Below are 16,885 nucleotides of genomic sequence, written 5' to 3'. Positions count from 1 at the left end.
AATATAAGCTTCCTTTGTAGGAACATCCATGATATATATATGCAAGACAGAAACCAAAACATTTTTGTTGCAAAAATATTCGTCGTATGAACTTGCTTATGCCTCTCTTAACAACTCCAGTGGTCCTTCAAGAAGCAAACAAGTACCGTACAATATTGGTGGTAAAAACAAATCCTGTCATAGTCACTGGTCAAGTTACCAAGAGGAACATTTTACAAATCACCAGGAAAGCTTGATTTTTTTTTTTTTTTAGCGTGAACTAGTAATTCAATTCTTGCAAACAACCAACACATCAACGGAAAGGAGAAGAGATAATGAATAATTCATAAAAATGAAAAAGAGCTATATTTATCAGATGATTAATTCTCAACAAATATTTAGACTAATTTTAAATTAATGTTCATGGATATGAATTCAAACACAGTGAAGTCAGGAAGTTGCAACTAATGTTCCCATAGTGAAATTAACTCAGGAATGCTTATAGATTTAAACAGTATGTTTTAGATTATATACCACACTTAGGTATTTATACAGATTTACATATGTCTTGAAAATAATTGTGGTTAACAAGCTCTGACAATCATCATTATCTGTTAACCATTTCATTACTGGCTCTCGCTGTGATCCTTAGCAGCGCAATCAGGCTGCAATCCGCAGAAGTTACAAACTCAAAGGGAACGAACCATTGCTGTCACCTTTCCCAGGAGGAAGCACCCTGTGAGCTTCGTGGGCAAGAAGCTCCCTCGTGTGGAAATTTATAGTTTTGCAGAAGAATACAGATGACGCCAATTTGCGATTCTCACTAGTTTCACACTGGTGTCATTCTATTAAATTCAGTCCTTTCACTCCTGACTTACTCTAATGCATATTGAGAAAAAGAGCCAGATTTTTATATTGATTTTTCTCTTTAAAACCCTTTGCCATCTTGGACAGAAGTGACTATTATTGTAGCCAACAGTCTTGGGTCTCATATAAACCAAGTACTTGCACTGTTGTTGAGTTACGCGTGTCTGAACCTGTGGCTGAATGCAGTGCCTAGTGAGATCAGCAGGCTTCCCTGCTATTTGCCACTCTTCCTCTGCAATTTCTAGCCTTCTTATGACCCTTAACAAGCCAAAGACGTCTTTGAAGCAAATGTGTCCAACCACCACTGAGGTCAATACAAAATAGGGTCTTATTTACCTGCAGGGCTGAATTTGGCTGTGAGGGTCCACATATATACCTTGTAGGTAAGCAATACATGCGTATATTTTTTTATGTATTGCAACCAGATGATAGTACTGTATTTCTTGCACTTAGTGACTTGCTATTTTGTGTGTTAGTACAACTTTTTTTTTTTTTTTTTGAAGTGTAATTCTTGCATATGTGTATGAGTATGCTCGAATGCCTCCGTTTACACCCAGAGGCAGCTTCTGGGCTGTGCAGGAGCAGCTTCAGTCCCCGGATAAAACAAAGCACTGGGGCTGGGATAGATCTTGCTGGATAGAACTTCCTCAGCAGCCTGCTTGACCTTGGTCCCAGCCTTCAACATCCTGGTAGAAATTCAGTGCCAGTGCCAGCGCTTCTTCAACTGGAAGCTCCTTCATCTAAACCACCGTTGCCATACGAGGGCAGGTATTCCTCCTCAGCCAAGATGATGGAGTTCTGCATGATGCTACTAAAGAAAAGCTAACACGTACTAAGATTTTTAAAACCTGCAACTCTAACTAGTAACTCTTTCTTATTAATAGCAATGTGTTTCACATTATGGGAGCTGCATATACTCTTTACAAATCTCACCTTTCACAATTCCCCCATGGGCTAGGACTGACTCTCCAAAGGACAGTTCAGGATTCCCCAAATAGGGACAGATACTCTCTAAAGGAGATTCATGTCCTGAGCATCTTCTAGAAAGAAACATGATTGTTCTAATGAAACAGAAATTGTACTTAATCCAGCCAAGCAAACAGTTTCACACTTGATCACTAGCCAAATTGTAAATCTGTGTAGTACATCATTCTTGTGTTCAGTAGATGGCAGCAACAGTTCATTATTACAATATTTAGATTTCCACAGATCACAAGCTGTACCCAGGACGCTGATTAAAGATCAACACACCTTTAACTGCTAATTGATTTCTACCCTTAACTGGAGGATTTTATTTTCTTTGTCTGTTATTAAACCTTTGTCACATGATGTTGGGTTATCTTCATTGTCTGCAACTTACAGCTGAATTATTGGTGACTGATATTTTATGAGATATGGTAGATGCATGGTCAGATCCAGTCTACCACAAAGTGAGATCTTCTGGTCAGCCCAAACCCTATTTTTAGCACCTGGAACATCTACTCCAGCTTCCACAGGTGGACAGAAGAGAAGCCCCAGCCCCAGCATGTTCCCCAGCTTTTGCAGAAACAGAAAGTGCTGTGTCTAAAGGAGTTGCTTTGCAGTGGGCTTCCTAGAAATGTGGAAGGTTTCTATGCGTAAAATAACTTTGCTCCCATGTCACGTCATCACAGTTGATCACTAGGTGCTGTCCTGGGGCAGAAGGATGGAAACCCCCTGTAGTGCTGCAAACCCAGATGACACCAGTACCTGGGAAGGAGCTGGTTTGTCCATGGGAAGATCAGCCGCTTTTTGTAAGAGTGGCAAAGTAACATCTCTGTAAGTGCTGAGATTTTTTGGTTACCTAATAATTTGGTGGATGCACAAGTACTTCTCTTCATAGACTTTGATGTGCATATTGAAAAGATCTCATATTGTTTCAATTGGTTTATTTATTTTAGGATTAGACAAACCTAGAAATCATCCAAAATATAAATTTTCTAATGGAGTTGTCTAAGTGGTACCTGTTTGGGGGGGGGAGGGGGCAATTTCAATTTCCTCCTCCTGACTCTCTTCTTAGTTGTATTGATTTCTTTTCAATTAGAATGATATGGTCTATGTTAGAATGATACATACTAGTTTAATTCAAAGATTAACTTTAGGCTTTTAAATGTGCTTTTTTCTTCCCTAAAAATGGCTCCCTTAGGGGGCAAAAAGACTTTAGTTCTTTAGGGAAAATTACCCCATATCCTGGGAAAAGAGATGACCCCCCCCCCCCCCCGAAATCCTAGATGTTTTTCTAAACTTGATGCCTCGTAGAATAGCTTCCTTAATGCCAAATCATTATTGAAGTACTCTATTAGCACCTGCCATGGGGCAACAGTTTATTCACAATTTGTCAGCATTTTATTACTTCACTCCTCCAAAATGAAGTCAAAGAAAAAAATGTTAAGAGACTAATATCTACCTTTTGGAGTGAGACAGCCCAGATACAACTTTCTCTTGCTTTCTGTATTTGTTAGTATTATGCTTACAAAAGCACACTAACCTTTACAAAAGAAAGGTCAGAAGGACAGAGACTGATGGGTGCTCAGTGACTGTGCCCCCAAAGGGCATTCATTCCTTTATCCCAAATGACAGTGAATTCCTGCCACTGTGATAAGGACACCTGCAGGTGACCTCACGTTGTTGTGTATCTCCTAGATTGCCATTGAAAATTCATCTCAATTCACAACTAGGTCTTGTTCTCCAGTCTCTCCTGCAAAAACAATAGACTTCTCACCCCTATTCTCACTTCCATTTTCTTCTGGCAAAGGAGCGTAAACATAGCCATTACAGCATTGCTGTAGGAATCAGAGTCCTGACCTCATCTCCCTCGATAGCCGCTTGAAAGCTACAGATTTCATATTAAACCTTCTGTATTAATGTACACAGGACTATTTAATCTAATGAATCTCAGGTCTCACTGGTTATTGAACAGGCGCACGGTGAAGTTCATGTTGGTGGGCTCTGTTTCCAGTGTGGAGTCCAGGGGTCTGCTACGAAGCCACGCAGCACTGGTACTTGCACAGCTGGTTTGTCAGTCTTGGTTTTGAAATAAATTTACTGCATTGCACGGATTAAATCTAAGCCCTCCATTTAATATCCTCATTCATGAGGAATAAAATAAGTGAGGCAATCTTGTATAGACTCGAGTTCTGTGCTTTCACAGGCTGCAGGTTCCATTCTGTGTATTTCTTATTACATGGGCTCTGGCACAGAATAGGTCCTAAAATCTGGATATTGGCAAGCAGGTAAGCATGGAGAGTGCTCAAATGCTTAAAGCTAAGTGAGCACTTTGCTCTTACCTCTGAAGAAGCCAGCAGCTCGCAGGTTTAATCCTCGAATAACTGTGTAATAAAAAATGTTGATGAGAACTCCAGAGTTCTCGCATAAAATCCTAATTGTGAGGAAAGTCCCCACTTACTTGAGTGACCTCACTAATTCTGCTACTTGTTTACCTAAAGTAGGAGTACTTTCCGGTAGAGGTTCACAGATTAGGCTCAGTGTGCAATGGAATAAAACAGTATTACGGAAAAGCGCAGGCTGGGCCCCGGTGCGGAGAGGCACGAGGTGTCACCCCGAGAGCCCCGCAGCCCCCCCGGGCTGGGGCAGCCCCTCTCTGCTCCAGCGCCTGCCTGCCGGGGAGCCTGCACCTCGGGTACGCGAGGCTGGAAAGTAGGGAAGCACACACCACACGTTTTCCATCTTTAAGTTCCTAGAGGCCGGTCATAGTATCTCTAATAATGTTTTTATTCTGGCAGCTGGGTGAGTATTGAAGGAAAAATCTTGCTGCCAGTCATTTCAACAGGACTCGTTAGCTCGATGTGTTTTTCCACTTTAAGATATTAATTTGAAGGACTTCTTTTGCTCTGTGCTAGCCACATCAGGTAAATGCTATATTTACATTATTGATGTTTTGTATTTAAAACCCAAATGCAACAACAACAAAACCACAAAAACCCCACAAGCTACTGTTGCAGGCATTGCTCTATTGAGAAATATCTGCTTCTATCTAGAAATGACCCTGGACATTTTGTGGGGGTTTTTTTGGTTTTTGGTTTTGGGGTTTTTTTTTGATGAGCACATTTAGAGAAAGAAAATGTCAAAATACTATTTTATTTAAAAAAGAAAAATCCTATTTGCTTTGCAAATCCAGGGGAGAAATTTTGGCTATTACATAGGGTAGTTTGCTGAGTGTATCAGAGTGAAAAAAGATTATTTATTTATTATTTATTTATTTATTTTAGCTTCTCTCCTATCTCTAGTTCCATATAGTTGTAGACTAAGGCTCAGAGCAGCTGGGAATTAAGTAAGAGCCACAAGTGCTGCTTTCTCCAGCCTTCAGTGATGCCCAGCACCAGGGCAACAACACTGCACCTGGAACTGTATGTTTCCCTTGAAAATAAGACTAGGGTTAGACAAGTCCTTACTGGCTGCAATTCAAGACACCTTAAGAAATGTCAGTATTTAAATCAAGAACTAGAGGTGCATTTTAAATGCCTTAGAGTTTGGCACAGTTTAGATTCGATAAATATTTGATTCTGAAACATTTTCTCTTAACAGGGCCTGCCATATGAGAGCAGCATCACTCCAATGCTCTGAAAATGCAACAGCTCAGATAAAAACAACAAGTTTAGTGGCAGCCAGGACAAGCAGGGTTATTACTTAAATTAACAATTTAGTAAATAAATTAATTAAATGGTTTCCTATCAGGAACAGTTTTATCTTTGCCTTTATTGCTGCAGACTATAAAGGGCCTGATATAAAATGGTGTCATCTAATACTAACTCACAGAAAAGTGAAACCCCAACAAGAATTAGGTTGTACAATGTATTTCATCCTTCTTGACATAGTGCTGTGGCTATTGTCCCAGCAAAGTCAATACAGTCCCACAGTTTGATTCCTTTCCTTTCCTAATGGAGTCTAATAGAAAAAGAGATTTTTTTCATTTTGACGATCTGCAAGATGTGTCATTATTGATGTCCTTCATCCACCCGGACACTAATATGGTATTCATCATTGCGATACCAGACCCTTTTTACTCGTTGCTAAAAACACATGCAACATGAAGTGATACTATGCTTGCCAGTGAGGAAAGCTTGAACGGGTGCATTTGCTTCTTGCTTTGCTGGATAACTGCAAGCAGCACATGAGGAAATAACATGAAAATTTTGGGGCAATAGGTGAGGACAAAAGACACAAAAGCTAGGGAGGACTGTAGAGGGAAGTGCCTGAGTAAACAGGGTAGGGTGTGTCTTTTCTGGGAAGGCTTTGTTCAGCAAGAGCAGAGAACCACCAGCTGATAAGCTGACTTGAACGTGCCAGCAAGCGTGACACCAAAATAAAGCTTGTGTATGTCATCCACAAAAACTTCTGTAAGCTAAAACTGTTTGCTTTTAGCTGCAGTGGTTGGAACCAGTGGGACTAGGCATTTTGTCCTGGTATTTGTTTTTTCAACAGAAAAACATTCTCCTCCAATGGGTATATGCGTGTGCCTTCCATAGGCACACCAGCTGGGAGACGGTTACCACAGAGTGGGGTGGTTGAAGGCTGGGACGGGCGGGGGGAACCCTATGTGTGAACTGACTTCTGACTCACCTGTTTGTATAAGCAGTCTCACAAAAGGATTTGTCTCCATTCTTTCGGTCTTTTGCTCAGTCCTCTCTTGGCAGTACGGAGTTTGACGTGTTTCAGTGAACGCAGTGTTTTAATTGAACTGTCACCTCCCTGGGTAAGGCCACTGGCCCTGATGTCGGGGAAAGGTTGAGTGATTGGGGAGCTTGGGAAGAGGAAGAGTCGGACTGAGATGAAAACCACAGGGTAACCTGAGCTGAAGGAAAGAGCGAGGGTGTCATGGGAATAAAACAAACAGGAGGTGCAGGAGGGCACAAGGAGAATAAAATATTTCTATCAAAAGTAAATGAATGCTTTCAACTAGCTGTGAAGCCTAATATGGTCTTTACAAATATGTGCTCTGTGGAAAAAGTATGATGGATCTTCATTATAAAATAAACGTCTCCGCTGCTGAGCTGTTCAAGCTATAATGCTCTCTTATCTTGTACTTCAGGAATATCACTGATAGAAAATGATTAAGAAGGAAAAATGTTTTAAGAAAAACTGCAGAGATGCAAAATGCATCATGCAGCATTGATGTGCTTCACACAATATATATTTATTACTTCAAATATGTGTTAGATTTTTTTGGTGAACTTTTTACTCTAAATCACTTAACTGTAAAAAAGCTAAAATAGAAGCCTTTCCTGAAGGAGATCTAAACAAAAGAAAAAAAACAACAAACCTGTACAAAAGAGATCAGACTCCTCTCTTCTCCCACGCTGTCCTGGAAATTAAATTTTGTAAATGGCTTTGTTCAGTCTGTTGTTCATAAAGCAACATCATCTTAACTGCAGTCTTGGTTGATGTAGAAGGGTTTAGAGTTCCAACACTACAGTGAAGCATCAAAACCACAGGGCTTCATTCAAAGCCCAATGAAATGAAGGTTAGCCTTTGGATCAGGTCATTAAAGCCTTTTATCAGAGGAGTCCAGAGTCATTGTACGCAGCTCTACCAGCAAGTATTTTGTATTATTAATGCAGAGAAAATAACTACTAAATGGTGTAAAACATTTGTTCTAGTTCTAAAGCCATAGAAAATACTGATGAATGCTGCTATAGATCTACTTAGGCAGAAATCACATGCTTTGAAATTCTGGGAAAGATCATTGAAAGAGGACCATATAGAATAATTGTAAATACCAGTGTGAAAAACGCTTTTGGAGACCTGCCTAAGGAGCATATTGGTTCCAGAAACCTGCAGAGCCTACCTGCATAAACTTGTAGGCCAGCTCATCCCATCCAGCCTGCAGAAGCTGCAAGTCCAGGGGACTGGACCTCCCATCTCCGGCAGGAGAGAGTGTCCCTTTCCCAGTACTGGGGGGCAGGGACCATCGTGCAGGAGCATCGTGCGTCTCAGCAGGGCTGGCTCCCGGTGCGCGTCTCCGATGGTGCGGTGTCCTCCAGCAGTGCACTGCAAACCTGCCGCAGCTGGAGGAGAAACTGCAGTCTTTGGCCAGGAGCTCCCACCAGGACCTGTCCTTGCACAGGCAGGGTGGATGTATCCTGCTTTTGCCTTGCCAGCAGTGAGATGTGGTTAAAGGGAGAGGAGAGAGCATCTCCTCAGCAGCAGCAACCAGCAGCTCAATTACATTAAACAATTGAATCAAGGATTGGATAGCAAATACAATTTATAACACCACCTGATACAGCAACCAGGGAGAAATATCTCCTGGGCTGTGAGAAACTAACCTGACAAACCTGATTTAAGAAATAATATGACTAAATGTGAATCCCCCTGAAGGCTGTGCTAAGGATCTCTAAGGAATGGTCCTGGCCTGAGCGCGAGGACACTACTTTGATGAGCAATTTCTTCTTGTGTAATTACTCCACATCCCAGGTAATCTGTAGGAGATAAGACTTTACTGTACCTGACGCTGGTGGCTAGGTCTTAATAGCAAATAGGGTTTATGTCTGATGTAAATCTTCTCTGTTTTTCTTTTCCTATGTTTTCTCCTTCCCAGCTTCCAAATGTCCCCAAATCCCCCAGCTCTCTGTGTGAGCAGCAGTGCCTGGTGCTGGCTTTCTTCGATTCTTGTTCTTAATTGACCTGTAAATTCACCTCATAAACTCTTGCAGATCTAGTGGCCCTTCTACCTTTGCAGCTTCTTAATTATCTTCTTAATTAATGAAAGCCTCAATGTCCCCAGTATGTTTTTATCAGACAAGTCTGTTATGAAACACATTAACTTGGACTTTATTGGTTTTAATAACATCCTCTCCTCAGCCTGGTTATGTGTTTAGGTATTGCACTATTCATCCTCAGGTTGCTAAAAGAAGTGCCAGTGTATATAACAGCACAATTGAAAACAACCTCATTTACAGCTTCTCCTTTCTCAGCAGCTCCCTGACAAGCCTAGGGTGCCTAATCAAGAACCGTAAAGTTAAAAGGCATTATTAGGACTGAAATATTATAAACAAAAGCAGATGTGGGCCTGGGTGCTGTCAGACATTCTTCGCTGTGCTCGAACCGAGGTGGGGTGTGGGAGTGGGGGCTCCTCCCCTCTGGCCAAAGATACCCCATGCACCGTGGCAATGGGCTGCTGCTTACCAGCTTTTTTATTTTATGTACCTTTTAAAAGGGGAGATGTCAATTCAAGGTCCCAGGTGTCCTAACATAACTGCTTTATATGATTCCAGTTTTATAGCAGCGTAGCAATGTCAGCTCTAGAGGAATTTGCCCAGTGAATCCCACCCACGCACATTCCTGGCTTGTGAGGAAATGTACTACAGGGAGGGAGCGTTCAAGGACTACTAACACTTCCTTGCTGCTGTATGATCTAATGCTGCCTGCAACAGTGCTTAAATGAAAGAACTTGGCTTTGCAAAAAACTTAAAAAACCCCCAAATAAAGAATCCCCCCCGAAACCCCAAACCAGATAACTCTAAGCAGCCTGGAAATTCAGCGTGCCAGCTTCAACATGTGGAGCTGGACATCTGCAGGATGGGGTGTGTGGAACTGGCCCGAGCTGGCTTTCCTGGTGTATTGTATTAACTGAGCTGGTATTAATTATGCTTTTTAGGAAAAAAAAATCATGCCTAGGAAAATGTTGCCTGTAAATACCTATTTGCAGTTGCGGTATCCCTTTAGCAGAAAACAGGATTTACACAAGCTGCATTTTAAACTCTTGGTATCACAGTTAATCCTAAATGCTGTAAACTGTAATGGCCTATTTCTTTATGTCAAGTTGTTCTTTTTCTCCCTATATCCTGGTTTCTGACTCTAAAGCAGCTTATGTGGTTCATCTGCAGTGCTGACATTCAAAAAAGTGTATGACTGGCAGCAGTAAAACTTTATTTAGCCTCCTTCTCAGTCTAAGAAAGAAATTGGTTTGGCACAAAAACATTTACGGGCAAAATCAAATATATTGTATTGTTTCTATTGTTGTTTAGTTGTTGTTTTCCCCTTGCGTTCAAATATCTTGAGGACAGCTGATAATGATGGCTGACGGTTCGCTGCGGGAATTGCTTTTCCTGTTTAAATGATTATGACGATTGTTAGTGACAGCCTGAGGTGATATGTTGCTGGTCAGTGTATGTAAAAATATAAGGACTGCTGCTTTATGGGGTTTGGAACTCTTAACGGTAAAATCCTGCTATCTGGATGCTGAATTAACAAAGATATTACAATACTAAAACCATTTTCACCCAGTTTCCTTCTCAAAGGAGAACCTAAAACTCATTTGTTAGACTGCAGGCTTGATGACTGACTTGACATTGTTAAATGAAATCAAATATGCTAACAGTCCTGTTACCACAGTTACAAATCTTTAATACAGAGATAATGTGTTAGCTGCCTCTTCTGGTTTCATGAATACATTTTTTATTATCTTAGCGAAGGCCTAATTACTGAACCAAAAAGAGAGCTACACTGGGACTCAGGAGATGTCGGGTGCCTGTCAGCTGTTAGCATGATGGAATCCATTTGCCCCAGTTCCACATCAAAGAAATAATAATAATAGCATTTATCTACTTCTAAAAATGTTTGGATTTAAACCGCCTTTTACTGCACGTACATCATGTCTGACATGCTGGTGGTGGTCTGATATTAGACTCATCACGTTTTATTAAAATGTAGATTTTGCCTCTTGGAACATTTCATTATTTGCCTTTCTGCTTTCAAAACCACTACTAGTTTGGATACAACAAGGATAAATGCAAAAAGGAAAATAATTTATTGATTCTGGATAACATTCCTAAAATGTGAATAATTGGGGGTGGGGTTAGCCTTTTAAAACCCAAACTCTCCCAGCAAGTTCTAAGTACTGCAAAAACTGTACCAGGCAATTGTCACTTTAGATTTTAAAAGTGCATTTTCGTGTGACTGTAAATTGAGTGGTCTTTGGCAGCAAAACCTACCTGTACAGTGCAGAGCAGCCAATACCGCAATCTCTGGTAGTCAGGATCTGCCATTCCCTGTACTCACCAAAATGTTTCTGATATTTGATGTTCGGTTTCACTTTTGCCCCATCATCCACAGATGATAACACTGACTCCAATTTACTCCATCCTGCCTTATCCCTGCAGCAGTTTCCATGCAGAGGAATGGAAAAGATTTTACAATGCAGATGTCCAAACACTGCTTGGCAGGTCCTAAATCTGAGGTCAGAAACTGAAGGTCCCGGACTCGGTCAGTACCTTTTCCATTCCTCTGCACACGCAATTTGAGTGACACCAGCCTTTCAGAGCTGTGCACAAGTGAGGGATGGGAAACAGCAGGAAAGAAAACGTACCCCTTGGCTGGGACTGCTGCCAGCCTTTCCTGGCTCTGCCACGGGAGGGGGGCATCTTTTTTTCGGACTCAAGTGAGTTTGCATCTTCTGTGGGATTATGACCACAGGCACAAAAGGCAAACCTGCCAGTAATCGCTCTCATTTCCTGTGGCATGCAAAACCAACGCCCTTCCTGAGGTTCAATGCAGTTATACGCAGTTTGAGCTGCACAGAGGCTGTTTGCTTCGTGTACAGCTGTGAGCGAATTTCCTCCCATGTTCCATCACACAGACTGTACTGCCTGAGCACTAAGGGAAAAGGAGCTGCTTAGGTGATGTTAGGAAGAAAGATGAGAGCTGCTTTGGTCAACACGACTCTGTCCCGCAAATCAGGTTACTGGAGACCTCTCTGCCAGAAGCTGGTGGAGGAACTGATCCCCTTTCTGGTGTTGGGTACCACGGGATCAGACGAGATGCTGGAGTCCGGGGGTCTCAGAAGCTAAAGCTGTAGAAAGTAATATTCTGAATGTGCAAACCATAAGCAACATACCTAGCAAATAGGGTCAAGAATCTACCAATAATGTTTCTTTTCAGGTAGACATGCTAAAACCTAAAAGAATAAATTACTAGGAGCGTGGTCCCTTTCTCACTTCTTTTGAAGCAATTCCAACTTCTCTTCTTAATGTTTAAGGGGTTCCCCTGTGGCACTGATTAAATCTGCTCACTGGAGAAAATAAAAAGGTACTGAGCATTTCAACCCACTGGTCTGAGAGAAAAGCACTGACTGCCAGTCATAACACCAGTGATCCTAGTTGGATGAGGAAGGAAGTGGAGCACTACTTGATATGGCAAAGACTGATAATTTACTTTGTATTATATGAATCATGGCATCTTTTTCTCTGCCACCACAGGTGAATAGGTTTTTTTTCCTACTGATAAATGCCTGAAAGGAAGAGGAAGAGATATGCTGCTATCTCTGTTCTCAGATGAAGACATCCTCATCTAAGAAATAACATTCGTCCCTATGTCAAAAAGTCATGTTTGCTGGGCAATAAAATCTAAGCTTCTGTGTATAAGTCTGAACTGAGCTAAATATAACTATGTTATATTCCTCTTAAAAAAGAAAGGTAGCATCAGATGCTACCATGAATTTCTAATTTCCCAACCATGTCAAAAGAATTCTATACCTATTTCTTAAAAAAATGTTTAAAACCTATTTCTTGGTGTCTGGTATTAATCCTCTTAGGGGACTCAATGCAGATGTGTGGAAAAATGCTAGTCAGCTTTAGATTCGGTTCTTATGTACCTGAGGAAACTAGCAACATGAAATCCCCAAATCCTTGTCATATCTGGTGTCTACGTGAAATTCAGTGCAGGGCTAGAATAATAGGGTTTTTTGTTTATGGAAAGTTGAATATTGAAATGGAGACCTTATTTGGGACTTAGAAGAGAAAGGCTACAGAGTATGTAAAGCTACGAAAGTGACTTCCGCTTACTCATTTCTGTTTTCTTTATTAAGGATTCACATTTAATGCCCAGTCTTGGGATTCATGCATGCACAAATTACCGTGATCAGATTTGTCTGGTTTAGATTAAGTACAGCTCACTTTGCAGAGACGTACATGGATACCAGCAGCTCCAGTACAGACTACATGAATATCATAAGGAGAAAAGCTAAGTAATCTTTAGAAATTTTTTGCATTTTACAGTCTGATACACAATGTCCTTTCTGCCCTTCCACGCTATGAGAGGAAAAAAGGCCCTAAAAGAGAAAGTGGGAGTTTTAGGTTAGTGGTTTTTTTCCATTGGAACAGGGTAATACATTTTGATAGACAGTCGGGGGTTTTTTTGAGTGGATATTAAACACGTGGACCTGTAAACAGTACGGACTTCAGTATCAACAACTTCACAATGTCATTCTTCCGAGGGCTTCACTTTGCTACAAGAGGAAGTTGAAGCCCAGGCAAGCGCCGTTCCTGCCCCGGCACCCATTCAAACGCATGGCTCCAACTGGGGGAGGCAGAGCTGGGAGAGCAGGCTGGCTGGCTGCCAGCAAGGGCAGGCTGCAGACTGCGTTGGTACTACTCTTTTCTGCTGAATTTTATTACAAGGTTGACTTTAAGGCAATCCAGAAAAGTTGTTATGGCTTTTCCAGGTGTACCCGAGTTTTCAAACAGCTAGGATTGGCATCGTGGGCCAACTCCCTGATGATAGCAGGGAAGCTTTGCAGTGCAGGCAGCACACCAAGCAGCTCCGTCAGCGGTGCAGTTCGGATGATTTCATGTGATACAACGCTGATTTGTGCAGCTCATCAAACCCCTCAGTAATTTCACTATTTAGTTCATGCTGAAGCTGCTCACTGGTATTTCTGTGGAAGTTCAAAACCTCATACTCAGGAAGCAATTTGTCAAACTTCAGCCCTCAGTGTAGCTGAGTGCAATCCTGGTCAGAATAAAGGCCATGAAAACAGGGCTATTAATTTGGTAGGTTGTAGGAGATGACAGTTGGGACAGGATTTCACACTGTTCTCTAGCATCTTATCTTGGAGTGGTGTGAGGTCCATATTTAATTTTCAGAACTGTTCTTTCCTAAGGATAAGTTAATTTTGTCTTTCAGGGTTATCCATCAGGAGTTCCATGTGCCCCTGGTATTCCTGGAGAAGCTGTCAGGACTGGTGCTGGCTTTCTTACTGTATGTAAGTCTCTAATTTAGGCTCTATAACCTCGGAGCATCTAATTCTTCATCTGTTACTTCAAGGTATATAACGTGCGATCCAAGCTGAACTGCAGTTAATACCTTGCTGCAAAGGTATTCAAAGCTGTGGGATCTGGCGAAAAGGTAACTCTGTTGTGCTGTCTGGGTGAGGGGCTTATATTTGATGCTATCTGAAATACCTTATAGCTCCCTTGACACTGATCATTCGATTTTAAGAATTAGCTAGCTAGTCCCTAACACAGAAGGAGCAGACTATCTTTTCCCTTCTTGTGAAAACATCACACGTTTTTGTTTCTACTCACCTATCAAACAGGATTAACTTCTTCATAGGTAACTAGTACTTGCCTCGAAGTAATCCTAAGCCTTGTGGAGTAGGAATGGATAATGAAAGAAAAGGATAGCAGCAGCCTGGAGATGGAAATAGCAAAAGTGCATGTTGGTACCATAGATCCATTATTTAGATCCTTTGACAGAACAGAACTGTTCTTTGCTTTGTTTTATAATTCTATCCTGAAAATAAGACTTGCATATTGCATCTCATTAGGTTTTATCTGCACCTGTACACATTGTACATGTAATAATATCCAAAGGCTTCTGAAGTGTGAAAGACAGGACTTTCAACAATATGAACAGAAGTTTAAAAGACCCTAATACTTTTTTTTTTTTTTAAAGCTCAATTTATCATGTTTATTGAATGATCTGGGAGCCAAAAACATTGAAGAAACTAGCAGGAGAATTCAGTATTAGATTCAAAACCTAAGAAAATATTTTGTTATTCACTGTAATGTGTTATAAAAAAAATCTAGAATGTAATTGTTTTTATACAATCTAAAGATTAAAAATTCATTAGTATGTAAATGACAATCCATTACAGTAAGAATACAGACTATGTGTTTGTAGCCAATAGGAGTTCCACATGAATCTTAACAGTGACATTTAAAAATGTCTCTGCAAGCCAATCCTCTGCAATATATTTTACAGGTTTTCTCTGTAACCCTGGAACATTTTATGATTAGCATCAACAAGCGTTGCGTAAATCTACAATGACCCTTGTAAAATCAGGCATTTCAGTTTAATATATTCATGGCTGTGGGAAAATAATGGAAGATTGGCAAGGAGGATTGTAAACACACTCAAGTGACTTGCACCTGGAGTACAGAAAAACACATATATTGTACTAATCGTTTAGTCTTGTGTGTTTGATAAGTAGAAGATCTGCATTTAGATAACATAGGCCTGTGATAGATTTAGAGGCACCCCATCAGACACGCTTGAGTTCCCCGCCCTGCTGTGGGAAAGATCAAACCACAGTGGTAAACTATGCCTGTGTGAATCCCTGCTACACAGGCAAGAACAGCAGCTTTAGTGATCCTCTAGCGTGGACCGAGCTCCACGGTGCCTGCATCCCTGCTTGTGTGCCTCTGCCCGGGTGCTGCTTCAGGGATGCCCCGGTTGGCAAGGTAACAAAAATAAATTTCCTCTTTGCATTTCTTCTATGGTTATGTCCTCGTTCCTGCATCCTGCCTGTGCCGGCTCACACAATGGCTTATTTATGTCACATTGATGTTAACTGCATCTTTTGAGAATTTTTAACCTGAAAATATTTGGAATATACAACACATTTTGTAATAAAGTAGCTTCTTTCTTAAAATGTTGAGCCAAAAGTAAGGGATTTAACACTTCCCTGTCTTAATTTCACGATTCAACAGCAAATGGGCCACTTTGAGATACAACAGTATGTCTTTTTTTTTTTTTTTTTTAAATAAATGTATGGTATACCTTACTTAACAGAAACCCTGATGAGCCTTTGTTTTAGAGTGATCATCTGGCTCCAAAACTCCAGCTGCTTTTACATGAAAGACCTTCAGCAGCTCTACCGACACTCTCTTTTTGGGCCTCTCCATTCTTCATCACCAAAGGGCTGCTAATGGATGAAGGATGGCAAGTGGCTCCGCAGAGCCTACGTGGAAACAGGAAGGTACAGCAAACTTGGGACCACGCACAAAATGTATTTGTAAACAGTCAGGTTTGAAATGAAAGTACTGTCTGTCCTTCTTGGGCTTCACCTTGTACGGTTCAATTTGTTATCAAGAGTAAACAAATTAATACGTGCCCCCATTCCTTACCCCACTTCTCACCATCACGTATGTCTGGATTCTGCATCAGGAAACTGCCCCTTTTTGTAAGACTCATTTTTGGGGTAGCTATCTAGAAGCAAATGTTTTGGAAATAAAAAAAACTTGAAGTTTTAGGAAACTTTTAGGAACTTTGGACCTTTTCAGACTTAAAAAGTGTTTCCTCAAGCAATGCGAATGCACTGCACTATCTGTACTTCTCCAGATAGTATCATCCCATTAAGTATGAATGTCGTATCAGACATTAGAACGAACCAAAGATAAGGTAATAATTTCCACAAATCACCTGTGTTTTCAGGAAATCTTTCAGAAATAGCGCATCAGGGTAAGCACCAATCAAAGGTGTTTTGGTTTTTTTTTCTCCCATTGACAGATATTTGACAGAAACCAGCTGTCTTTGCTGAACACTCAGGTTACAGTAGAAACTTTTTCAGACAAGAGGAGGGGATAGCGTAAAGATTATAGGAAACTTGAGATTTTTTTTTTTTAGGATTATATTTTACTGCGAATAGTCATTTGATATGCATATAAAGGACAACCGTTACGCGGGCAAGTTTGAACTGCCTCCTTAATGAAAAACCACCGGTGTCATTTGAGTGGTAGGAGTTACGCGGAGGCGGACATCACTACCTTCTACAAACACGGCACCACTTAATTCTAAGCGAACATCTGACCTTCTGTTCCACTGCCGCAGCAACAGAGAGCGGTTAAACGAGCCGACGGTGCTGCCGCGCCCGGTGCCCCCGGCAGCGGCAGAGCCCTCGGCAGCGCCGGGGCGAGGACAACCCCCCGCTGCCGTGTCCGGGAACACAGGCGCTCCCTCCGAACAGGGAAGTGCCCCGCCTCCCCGCCCCAGCGCGGCCCCG

The sequence above is a fragment of the Haliaeetus leucocephalus genome, unplaced genomic scaffold (genome assembly GCF_000737465.1).
Source record: "Haliaeetus leucocephalus isolate CR32 unplaced genomic scaffold, Haliaeetus_leucocephalus-4.0 Scaffold240, whole genome shotgun sequence".
Classification (NCBI taxonomy): Eukaryota; Metazoa; Chordata; class Aves; order Accipitriformes; family Accipitridae; genus Haliaeetus; species Haliaeetus leucocephalus.
This window is presented reverse-complemented; position numbering follows the sequence as displayed.